The sequence below is a fragment of the Neolamprologus brichardi genome, chromosome 3, assembly GCF_056152115.1.
Source record: "Neolamprologus brichardi isolate AB-2024 chromosome 3, ASM5615211v1, whole genome shotgun sequence".
Lineage (NCBI taxonomy): Eukaryota > Metazoa > Chordata > Actinopteri > Cichliformes > Cichlidae > Neolamprologus > Neolamprologus brichardi.
The window spans coordinates 21133914-21146996 of NC_142106.1; positions in this window are offsets into that span (position 1 = coordinate 21133914).

Below are 13083 nucleotides of genomic sequence, written 5' to 3' on the forward strand. Positions count from 1 at the left end.
CGCCGGACGTGATCCCCTGCAGCAGTTCACGGATTTGGACTTTGCAGACGATATAGCCTTACTCGCATCAACGCTCCGGGCTCTTCAGAAAACAACCTCATCTTTGGAAAGCGAAGCAGCACTGATAGGACTCAGGATCAGCGGTGAGAAGTCGAAGATTATGCGAGTTGGTTACGCTACACCATCAAACAAAGCAGTTACTGCGAATCAGCAGCAGCAGCTAGAAGAGGTGGACAGGTTCATGTACCTGGGTTGCACTTTTAGCAGTGATGGGGACGTAGAGCATGATGTCAAGTGCAGAATTGGGAAAGCATGGGCAGCCTTTCAACGACTACGACCTATATGGATGACCACCACACTCCCTTTACCAACCAAGTTGCGGCTCCTGAAGACCATCATTATACTGACGGCACTGTACGCAGCAGAGACTTGGAAATTGACTGCAAAAATCAACCGCCAACTCGACGTCTTCCAACAACGCTGCCTTCGACGGCGGCTCAAGATCGCATATCGGGATCGCGTTACCAATAAGCAGAGATGGTAACGAGTAAAGTAAGAGATTACTATTGCAAAAAAGGTAATTAGATTACTGTTACTTTCTCATAAGTTTGCTGCGTTACTGCGTTACTAAAACCATGCTTTATTTGCGAGAGTGTCTCATGACAATGACCTTCCCCTACATAGAAGGTCCTAGGAGGTTAATGGACCTTCTATGTGTATGGACGTGTGCAGGTATAATTGTATGTATATGTATACATATGTATACATATGTATATTTAGTGTGTACAGGTGTGTGTGTACATGCCTATACATAGGAATAGTAGTGGTACAATAGTTATTTTAAGCTATATAGTTTATGTCTTGCATATTTCCACAACCATATCCATAATCACATGCTGTGTATGCTACCGTTGTATATAGTGTATTATCTTACTTATTTTCATTGTTTGTACTTATTTGTATTTTTTGTGTTTTCCTTCTGATATCTGTACCTGAGCTGAGGTAACGCAAAAATTTCCCCATCGTGGGATCAATAAAGTCTTATCTTATCTTATCTTAGAAGCAAGAACCTGACTGATTTTAGAATGTAGTTAAAGAGGTGCTATGATCACGGCCTCAGTCGTGTTCATGTTTAAAACAAGGTCATTGCTAGAGAGCCAATCAGAAACCTGAGTTGAGCACTGGATTAGGGTGGACAACCTATCCAGCTGATGGGGCCTAAAGGAAGAAAGGTCACTAAAACACTGAATAATGCCAGCTAAAGGAAAATTTTAGTGGACCCAAAACTGAACCTTGCGTCAGTTTAGGGGGGCAATGTCAGAGGCGAGCCTGTCTGTCCTAACAGAGAAGGTCCTATCTGAAAAGTAGGAAGAATACCCGTCTAAAGCAGAGCCAGATGTACCAGCCAAATAGCACATTACATAGGATTTTGTGGTCAATGGTATCGAAACCTGTGCTGAGATCAAGCAAAAAGCTTTTAGAAAAATTCTCTGTGTCAGAAGCCATTAAAAGATCATTATAGACCCTTAAGAGAGCGGTCTCAGTGGAGTGCTGCTTTGAATGCCAGACTGAAAAGGGTCAAAATCTCCATAGTATCCAATCAATGTGGGACCAATGCTGTGAGAGTCCCAGACGGGAAAGAGGGAGGTAATATATCGAAGGAGGATGACAAGGATTTCATTTTAACTGTTACTGTAATTAAGTCTTTTGGCGTGACTGAAAAAGAAGTAAGTGACCCAGGGCACTGAGGACCATCTTCATAAGGGGATCCACTTGAGGAGATTTTGGATCTCAAGTCCATCACCTCAGTTACAAAGTGACTGAGAAAAGTATTACAGTCTTCATCAGAAAGCAAAACAGCATTCTGAGTTGGAGGAAAAACAATACTGTTGATATTTATATAGATTATTGAAATAAGAGGATCTAACCTCTTTCACTGACTTATTATATAAGTGAACAAGCTCTTTGATGTGTTCACAATGGACAATCAGACCGGTGGACTTCCACAGATGATCTTCTTTTCGACAGGAACATCGAAGACCACCAGTTTGAATCCTTAACCAGGGTGTGCGGTAACTGACAGAGCAATGCCCAGTTTTAAAAGGAGCAACCTGGTTGAGAACAGCAAGGCAGTGTTAATTTAAAGAGTTAATAAGGAGCTCAACATCGTCAGAAGAAGTAGGTGGCAGTGTGAGACTATGGCTGACTCTCTTTGCACCTTATCACTCAGAGAGTCAGCAGGGTCTGTTGGTGCTGCGTCACTGGCTCTCCTGAGGTGGAGGTGACTCGATGAGGTGGAGGAGTGCTCGAGGCTGAAGTCATATTTGTAGAAGGCCCAGGAATTGGACTTAAATGTCTAAAGTGAGGAGGATGACTCCCAGAATATAAATGTAAAACCTAAGAGATGCACAATGTCCGTTATATTGCACTGAACATGTATAATGTGCATGCAATTTTTCTGATGTTCAGATTAGATTAGATTTATTTTATTGTTATTCCAGTAAAATGCGGATGCAAAGAATCAGTAAACTACAGTATAATACAGCATGTGATGCATCTGATTTAATGTTAGAAAAACACTTTAGACTATTTAACTGTAGCAACAAACAACAACTAGTCTCACTACTATGACATGCATTCAGTTATAATTACAGGAAGTGATGCTTTGCTTTCACTTGACATGAACTTTGAGTGTGAAGGACACAAAGATGAGCTGCTGTCTGGTTACCTGCTGGACTTTATTCTGCTTCCAGAACAGGATCATCACAGGAACCTCAGCTCTTCTACATGGAGACCAAACAAGGTCCCAGTGGACTGAAAACATTCACTGAGTGACTGATTCCCTCATTCAAACATTCACACGTTGTATTCATGGAAGGAAAGAACTATATGAACCAAACAGCAGCATCTGGAACACATCTGGAAAACACAATCCCTCCATGCTCCAACAGTCAGGACAAACTCTGATTTTCTGCATATGAATAAAGATTTATTCAACTTTAACACTGTAGGAAATAATAGAGTCACATTTGCGTTTACAGAGTTACAAAGTGTTTTATTGAGTTTAGTTTGAATCATTTTCTATCACAGAAAAGTTCATAGAGAATATAAATCATTTGATAACAGCTTCTCATCACAGGAATCATCTGTGTGAACAGATTCAGAGTTAGGAAATAAATAGAACAGGTACAAACAGTGTATAAATCACAGTAATATACTGACTTATGAGTGTTATAGAGGAGGAGCATCACAGCAGCAACAGCTTCACCAAATGTACAAAGTAACATTCAAAGAATCTCACAGAAATGCTGCAGTTTGAACATCAACACTCAGCTACAGTTAGAGCTGAAATGAGTCTGTCTGTCCAGATGGTGGCGCTGTAAGCTCACTGTTTCCTGCTCTGTTACAGACACCATCTTATTTTCAGTTTCTTGCAAACATCACCACAGTTTACAGACGATCCTGCTGCTTTACTTTGACCTGCTGCACTTTCAGGGATTATCACCAACATTTCACTCCTGGCTTATTATTATTGATTATTGATCAGTCGGACTTCTTTTAAACAAATTAAAATTAATAAACAAAATTTTCTTTTTTTTTCTTTTTTTTCTTGTAGGGGAGTAGTGTTTGTGTTTCTCAGAATCAGCTGAAAATCATTCACTGAACAAACATTTTTCCATCCACGAAGTAAGAGCGTATAACATGATGTGTTTCAATACTGCATCAGAACTCGTGACAAAAACAAAGAAGGATGCTTAAATGTTGAGATAAAAACACATTTCAGGACTGTGAGTTGGGACAGATTTACCTCTAAGACCTAAATAAATATCCACAGGAAGCAGCAACACTGAGTTTAAACTCTGAATAAAGTTTTTATTTATTTGAAAGGTTCGAGGACTGAACTGCTCTTCTGTTTTCTCAATGCGCACTTTAAATTTTCAAAACTTCACAGCTGTGATTGATCCAAACAAAACCTGACGAAGGACCAGAGTCAAAATATAAAAGCTGGTTTAATAATAGTTTAATTAATGGGCTTCCTCTGGATCACTAAGAAGTCCCGACCAGCTCAGGATGTATCCTGCCTTTCGCCCAAAGACAGCTGGGGCAGGCTCCAGACCCGGAATAAAGTGATAAGCGGAAGTAGATGGGTTGAAAAAAATTCTAACATGAAATCCTGCTGAGTTTTATATTTTAACATTAAAGATGTTTTAAAGGACTGAACATGAAAAATAGAAACAGTCAAATCTCCCGCAGTTTTTACTCACCAGTTTAAAAGAGAGCGAGCAGCGAGCTGTCTCCTTTGTTCACATTAATAATTTAATGATCAGCTGAAGAACGAAGTGACTGTCAGCAACAGTGAGAAAGACTCAGAGGAGGAAGAAGCTGCTGGCTAGAAATTAAAGACTGATCAGAAACACAAGAAAAACAAGTTAATGTAAAACATGAACGGCTTTGATTCACACCGAGTAAAAAGGAGGAAACACGAGAGTCGATTCATCTGGAATCAAACATTTTCTTTAAGTCCGGAAAAATAAAAAAATGTTAATACATGAAACGAGTTTGAAGCGAAAACTAAGCTGAAGCAAAAATATGAAAATGGTTGTTAGGTAAACACTTCCTGCTGTAAGACACGAACACATCAAATACTGCTGCTGTCTGTTCTTCTTTCCACACAAATACTGTACACGACAGTATCCACGGACAGATTTCACAGACTGTGCTGGAGGGAACAGACCACTCCCGCCTCTTCCAATGGGCGTGGTTGTACTTGTAAATTCTCTGTACATGGGCGGTGTTTTGTTTTGGGCCCGAAGGGGCGTTGTAGAGGCGAGCTATATAAGTAACTCTGTTCCTTTCAGCTCAGTCAGTGAAATCTGTCCGTGTTTGTTGGTTTGTGCAGAATGTGGGTATAAAGAAGAGCAGACAGCAGCAGTGTGTATGTATTTGTATCTGTAACTCTGTTTTTTCATGTCAAACGTCTCTGAGAGTGTTTAAAGAGAAATCTCTGCTCTCATTATCATTAGATATAATGTTATTATTTTACCAGCTGATGTTACAGTCTAATACAGACTGTTTGCATCGTTTACTTTCAGACAGTTTGTCTTCCTTCTTTTCTCTTCTCTCTCTCTCTTTAATCCATCATCATCATTTTTATGAAGCTGAACAAGTGATGATGTCATTTCTGATTTCACTGTAATGTGAGAACTCACAGAGGCACATTTTATGAGTTACGCTTTATATTTTACTGTCAGCTTGGAGAAACAGTTTCTTTATATTGTGATCCTTCCTATAAAAGTAATGAGGTTTATATAACACTGTGTTATATTTGCATGAGGCATCAGTTTGAGGTTACATTTTTTATAAGAAGAACACAAAAATAGTTTTTTTTCTCCTGGTGGACAAACTCTGTAACTACAAAACTGTTTCTAAATGATTTTAAGCCTGCTTTGATATTTCTGCAGTTTCTCCTTGTGTCTGTTTGCAGATCTTGAAATGAGTGAATAAAGTCAGACTGTAGATTTTCCTCATTCTAGCTGCACTGCCTGACCTTTGACCTCATGTGTTGATGACTCTTCACCTCTGTCTCCTCTCACAGGGAGAAGCTGATCTGCAGGATCCTGCTGCTCATCATCCTCACCTCATGTGTCTCTGGTTAGTTTACAGCTTCACTTTATGAACTCCAAATAAAGCTCAACAACAGATTTGTTCCAGTTCTCAGTGTGTCTGCTCCTCTCTTTCCCTCTCTGTCTCCTCAACAGGATCATTTGTAGTCAATGTGACACAGACCTGCTATCAGGCAGAGGAGAACCACAACATCACACTGGAGTGGACGTTCACCACCAAACCTGACAGATCCACCAAAACTCTCAACATCCTCTGTGAACTCTTCATCAATGATAAACTCTCAATCCTGTATCATGTTCATGAAGGTGTTGAGGTGTCAGAGTCTCAGCATGAAAAGTTTTCAGGACGAGTCCAGAGTGACAAAGACGCCCTTAGAGAAGGACGAATCAGACTTCAACTGTCCAGACTCAGGACTGATGACTCGGGTCTGTACCTGTGTGAGGTCAACACTGATTATGGCTTCAGTGTTGGAAGATGTCGACTCAACGTCACTGGTAAGATTAAGTCTAAATTTGTGGTGCTTTATAACTTTATTGATACAAAACTGGATGCTTCTCGTGACATTGAGGTAACTTTCAGCATTTTTTTTCTCTTTAAAATGTTTTTTTTATTTTATTTTTTTGTTCATATTGAATATTTTAAAATTTCAGTGTGCACTGTGGGGGAACGCACACAACCCTAAAACTCACTGGCCTCTGGTGTTATAGAGGAGGAGCATCACAGCACCAACAGTTTCACCAAATGTACAAAGTAACATTCAAAGAATCTCACAGAAATGCTGCAGTTTGAACATCAACACTCAGCTACAGTTAGAGCTGAAATGAGCCTGTCTGTCCAGAAGGTGGCGCTGTAAGCTCATTGTTTCCTGCTGTGTTACAGAGAGGATCTTATTTTCATTCCCATGGAAACATTATAACATTATTATTCACAGTGAGTTGTTTCTATAAGTCTATGCTAGCTGTTCCCTGTGGATCCCGTTTCTTGCACATTTAGGTGGGATTGGCTCCAGCCCTCCTGTGACCCTGAACTAAAAAAGCAGGGATGAATGGATGGATCTTCATTTATTTTATTTAAGAAGCTAAATGTCCTGTGTCCACCTCACTCAAGTACCGACCTGAGTCATCAGTCCTGAGTCTGGACAGTTGAAGTCTGATTCGTCCTTCTCTGAGAGCGTCTTTGTCACTCTGGACTCGTCCTGAAAACTTTTTATGCTGAGACTCTGACACCTCAACACCTTCATGAACCTGATACAGGACTGAGAGTTTATCATTGATGAAGAGTTCACAGAGGATGTTTAGAGTTTTGGTGGATCTGTCAGGTTTGGTGGTGAACGTCCACTCCAGTGTGATGTTGTGGTTCTCCTCTGCCTGATAGCAGGTCTGTGTCACATTGACTACAAATGATCCTGTTGAGGAGACAGAGAGGGAAAGAGAGGAGCAGACACACTGAGAACTGGAACAAATCTGTTGTTGAGCTTTATTTGGAGTTCATAAAGTGAAGCTGTAAACTAACCAGAGACACATGAGGTGAGCATCATTCAGGACGATGGCGCCAGTGTGCATTGCTCGCGGTCCACGTCTGTCGGATGCACTTTTGCTCTGCGTGTTTTTATTGTTTTTGTCACTTTCATTGAACCACACTGACTCTCTACTGACCTACGATCATGAAACTCTCTTAAATATTCGACTTGCCACAGAGAATCTGGTAGGGACTAGCGTTGATAGTCAGGACTTTTTTCCACCTCCGCTACTATCTGGAGTACCGGATCACCTGGATTACACCCCTACCCCATCTCATAAGAAAAAGCGCTTAAAGGTCAGGGAAAATGCAGTGGGCTGCTTGTGAAACTGAAATCATATTTGGCTCTTTCATCTGGCAGTAACAGAACAGTTTCCCAATGCACTCTGGCTGAATTCAGACCTTTGCACTGGTGTTTTGTCTCCTGTCTCTTCCTGGAACCTATTGGCACCTGGCTGGTACCTGTTGTCAGCTCGGCTGAGGAGATCCACCATCCCCGCCTTCTCTTACCTCGTCTTTGCAGTGGTGGAGTGAATCCGCGGAATCTCCGGCCATTGAAACAGGTTCCTTGGATGGCTGTCACCGGTCCGATGGACCCTACCACCCTATCATCTGGGAATTAGAGGCACTGCCTTGGAGTGGTTCAAGTCATACCTGTCTGACAGATGTTTCTCTGTCTCACTTGGTAAATTTTATTTATCCTCTGCCCCCCTCCCATGTGGTGTACCTCAAGGATCCATCCTTGGGCCCCTTTTTTCTTTTTAGCATTTATTTACTTCCCCTTGGCCATATTATTACAGTTTTTTCTGATTGCTTAAGCACATTTTTTGTGACTATTGGCTATTTTTGCAAAACTCTACACACAAATAAGAAAACCTGTCACCCAATTATCAAAACATTGTAGTTCTCTTGCAAAAGCGAACACAGCTAGATTAACTCTTCACACCTTCGTAAAAATGGTGTTTTCGTATCAAACAGTACACACAAGCCATCATCTACTAAGCACACAATGCGCTAACTGCACACTGATGGTATGAATAAAAAACACATCTGGCTTTTGCTTTCTCTGTGCACAAGGTAGGCTATGTCAGTTAACTTCAAGTACTATTATTCACACACATCAAAACAAACATAAGTGTTTATTTCCAAGTATAGGATTATTTGCAATCGCCATATTGACTATATGGGTTTCTTGTTCTGCAGTGAACATGCTTCCTCTGCCCCCAGCATCTGGTCATCTAGCAATTCTGTAAAGTAACAATTTCAGTATTTTTACATCTATGGTATTGTTGTGCTACAAATCTTAGTGCAAAGTGACTGTACTAACTGATTCTCATTTCAAAATGTCCTTATGATGCTTGCTACAGAGTAGTGGCTCGAGTTAGGCTGAACCCGTTGGCCAGCTTCCCTCAGGGTCATTCCACGGTTGATTACATGGTCCACTATTGTAGCTCTGATGTCATCAGCAATTCTATTTCTTACTCTTCTTACCCTTCCTCTCCCCCCTCCTCGTCCTCCTCTCCCCCCTTCCCATCCTCCTCTTGCTCCTCCTTGTCCTTGTCGTCCTCTTCATCCTACTTCTTCACCTCCACGTCCTCTTCCTCGGCCTCCTCTACTTCTCACTCTTCCTGCTCCCTCCATTGTACTCCACACACAGAGCTTACCTTATAGTGCTTAGGCTGATTGCAAAGTGAACTAATTATCTAAAAAAGTTTTCACAAGTGAAAGTGTGCCAGACAGTTGGCAAAATAGTGTTAATGATAGCCATACATGTGTATAATTTTGCTAGGAGTGTGTTGGAAATTTGGTAATTGAGTGTAAGCAGTGAGTTGTGCCTACAGTTTTGCAAAGTGTGTGTTACAAAATTGCAAACTGAGTGCAAAGCAGTGTTTGTGCTTTTAGATTTGCAAACTCAGTGAGTGGTTTTGCTATAAGTATTAATAGTTTTAGGAATTGTGCTATAAGAATCACAGTTAGGGTTTAAGCATTCAGAAAAAACTGTAAAAAGCATAAAGACTCATTTCATTTTTATGCGGATGACTGTCAAATTTATCTACCCCTGAAACACAATGACCCTAACCCCCCCTCAGGCCTATTTTAGATTGTCTCAGGGATATCAGAGCATGGCTGGATCTGAACTTTTTAAATTTTAATGAAAAGAAGACTGAGGTCATTATATTTGGGCCGAGTGGACCTGATGTCCCACCATCTGACTTGGGTCCTCTTACATCCTGTGTCAAACTAATTGTCACCAATCTTGGAGTAAAAATTGACACAGCTCTTAAAATGGACAAACAGGTAAATACAGTGGTGAGAAAAAGCTTTTTTTCAGTTGAGGCAGCTCTCTAAAGTAAAACCTTTCATTTCTTTTTGTGACTTGGAGAGAGTTTTACATGCGTTTGTGACCACTCGACTTGATTCTTGTAATGGACTTTATATTGGTATTGATTAGGCTTCACTATCAGGCTTGCAAATAGTCCAGAATGCTGCTGCTCGCCTGTCGACAGGGACACACAAACGTGAGCACATTACCCCTGTTCTTGCCTCTTTACACTGGTTGCCTGTCCAGTAGAATTCATTTTAAAATGTTATTGTTTGCTTTTAAAGTTTTAAATGGCCTGGCTCCTTCTCACCTGTCAGACCTTCTACACCGATACTCTCCACAAAGGTCTCTCAGATCAACTGACCAGTCACTCCTTGCTGTCCCCATGTTGAGACTGAAACACCGGGGGGACCGAGCTTTCGCTGTAGTGACCCCCAAATTATGAACTATCCCTCCATATTAGGCTGGCCCCAACACTTGAAATGTTTAAATCACTTTTAAAAACACACTTTTGTTCAAAGGCTTTTTAGGCTTTTAGGAGTAGTACCAGAGTCAGCTTGTAGTCAGTTTTAGTCAGATGTTGGTCACTCTTAATCCTTTTATTTTGTTAATCGTATTAATTGTATATCTTATTGTCTATTTCACTCATGTTTTAATATATTTATTATATATACTGATTTATTTTTATCTTTCTTTTTATTTATGTATTTATTTTATTGTTATTTATATTTATTTATTTGTCTGCTTAATGTATGGTTTTAACTGCTATTTCTGTTTTGTTATTGGAAAGCACTTTGGTCAACTTTGTTGTTTTTAAAGTGCTATGAAGCGCCTTGAGGTGACTTTTGTTTTGATTTGGCGCTATATAAATAAAATTGAATTGAATTGAAGTATATAAATAAAGTTGGATTGGATTGGATGAGCAGCAGGATCCTGCAGATCATCTTCTGCCTGTGAGAGGAGACAGAGGTGCAGAGTCATCAACACACGAGGTCAAAGGTCAGTCAGCACAGCTAGAAGAAGGAAAATCTACAGTCTGACTTCATTCACTCATTACAGCATCGGATCCTCTTTATCATATTGAGTGACCAAAGTACATCAATATCTGTTACCTTCAATGTATCTAAAAGTGTCACAGTACTCGGTCTATGACCCAGTGTTTCTGTTTCTCATGTTCTCATTTGATATTGTTTAGTTTCCTTGTTCTGCCTAGTTTAATTATTTGTGTTTCTTGTTTACTTTGCTCCCTCTTGTTGCTTCATTTTAGTCCCACATTCAGTCAGTCTGTCTTAGTGACTGTCTCATGTGATTTTTACTTGTCTCTTGTTCAGTTTCGAGACAGTATGCAACACTAGCCTTCATGGTCCCTGACAAATAAAGTGGAAATGAAATAAAGGTTCAGCAAAAAGTTCTTTTTAGTGATCTCTAGTAACAACTCAGAATATTTTCTGCTAATGACCACTGTGTTTTTGTTATTCAACTCAGGTTATAATAAGACAATGAATATATGATATTAATAAGGGAGATTGCAGCTGATAAGGACATTTAATGGACAGTTAGCGACTGGATATCAAATAAGATTTTATCTTCTTCCGTAAGTTAAAAGGCAAAATATAAAAATAAAACATTACTATCTTTGTAAAAATTACAATAAAAGGAAACAAAAATACTCAGTTCTCAGGTGGGAAAGAAACTCATTATAAGACAAGATCAATTCAAACGTATTGTTCTGAAGATGTAGACATCTCATTTAACAGCCTGCCTACAAGGGAGAAGTCACGGGCTGTACCAGCGCTGTTGGATCAGTTACAACCAGTTCTGCCGTGCTGCTGGTCTCTCGGTTCGAGTCTTGACCTGACTCACAGTTTATTGCTGCTTGTGTCCCTACATGATTTTGTACGAGCCAGTGTTAGAACAGGAACAGAATCTGCAGTTTAATCCAAAAATCAAAGCTTTTAAAATGATTTAAAAATACAAACTGGGAATCTTGTTTAATATGAAAGGTTTTGAGCTAAGGTAAGAAGAATAAAAAAGTCCAAAGTAGTTCTGGAGAGGCTTTTTAATTCAGTGGGATGGATGATTGAAGAAGGTCAATGTGGATGTCCAGTCCTAAATTACAGGGAAGTAGCACAAGTCATAGATTCGTGATGGGATTAGTGTGTGATGTGAAGTTTTTTAACAGCCACAGTCTCTTTTTAACACATCTCACATGTCAGTGCAACAGGGACAAATATCAGGTTCAAACGTCAACATACTACACTCAGCTTAATCTGTCTCTACTCACATAAAAGTAATGAGAACAACAAGTTATTTGAGCAAGTAAGTGTAGCAGTGAAAGATGAAGAGAAGGCAAATGTGCAAAAACTTTAAAAATTACAGAGGAGAAAACGTTAGTCAAGAAGAGGAAAGGGAAGGAAAATGTCAATAACAACAAATGTTCCATTTTTCTCTTGTTTTGATGTAGAAACAACACAATGTTAGAGAAGGTTTACTAACCAATGTTGGGAAAATGGGGATTAAATGTGTGTGTGTGTGTGTGTGTGTGTGTGTGTGTGTGTGTGTGTCTTTAACCCTTAAGAGCCCAGACCTATTTCTACTTTCATGAAAATTACGGGGGTCTTATATCAAATGAATCATATATAACCAAGTCTCTAAGTGTAAAGAGGCAGTGACACCAGTGTCACTGTGGGTCCTTAAGGGTTAAAAATGTGTTAAAGCACCAATTTCATTACCAGTGTTGGGACTAACGCGTTATTAAGTAACGCGTTACAGTAACTACGTTATTATTGTGGTAACGAGCACGGTAACTAGTTATTATGCCAAAATCAGGAACGCGTTAGTCGTTACTGGGATTTAGATAGGGTCGTTACTCGTTACTTCGTGTGGTGGCTATCGCGGAGCTTCCACAGATTCAATAACATTAGCAAGTGGTGGAGGCCAGCAGGTGGATGAGGGAAAGGGGACGCAGAAGGAAAAGAGACCCGAGGCGGCCGCCGGTCCAAGTGTGAACTGAACTTCAGGTAAGAAGTTATGACCTGCAGTCTATCTGGGTCAGATATAAACCAAGTTTAGGTGGAGTTTATTTTCATTATTCTGACTTTTTCCCGTACTGCGTGCTAGCTAGCATGACGGAGTTTCTATACAGGGTGGGTGCTATGAAGTTAATGTTGAACTTTATTTTGTTCATAAGTTATTAGAGTTGCCAACCGTCCCGTCTGGTATTCAGAGAAAATATTACGCGTTTCTTATTGAGGTGAAAAGGAACAGTTTGTCCCATAATTCAGCTACAATGAAAAAGGCACAAAGCTGGATTTATTCTGTGTATTTGCTCACAGCTGCCTCTTCTTCTCTCATTCTCCCCCCTCCCTCTCCCGTTTCTACTTCAATCATGAAAACTGATCAATGATCAGCTGATCGGCTTTTTTCTCTTGTTTGTTTATCGCCCACTTTGCGCCAGAAACAGGAAACCAGCCAATGTCGCGTTAAACAACAGCAGCACGTTTAAGCTTGATCAGCTGTTATAATTTATTTAATATTAATTTCTAGTATCAGCTGATGTTTGCTGGAGCCACAGCTGCAAAAAAGCTGCTGGTCATGATATCGGTTTGGTTATCTGG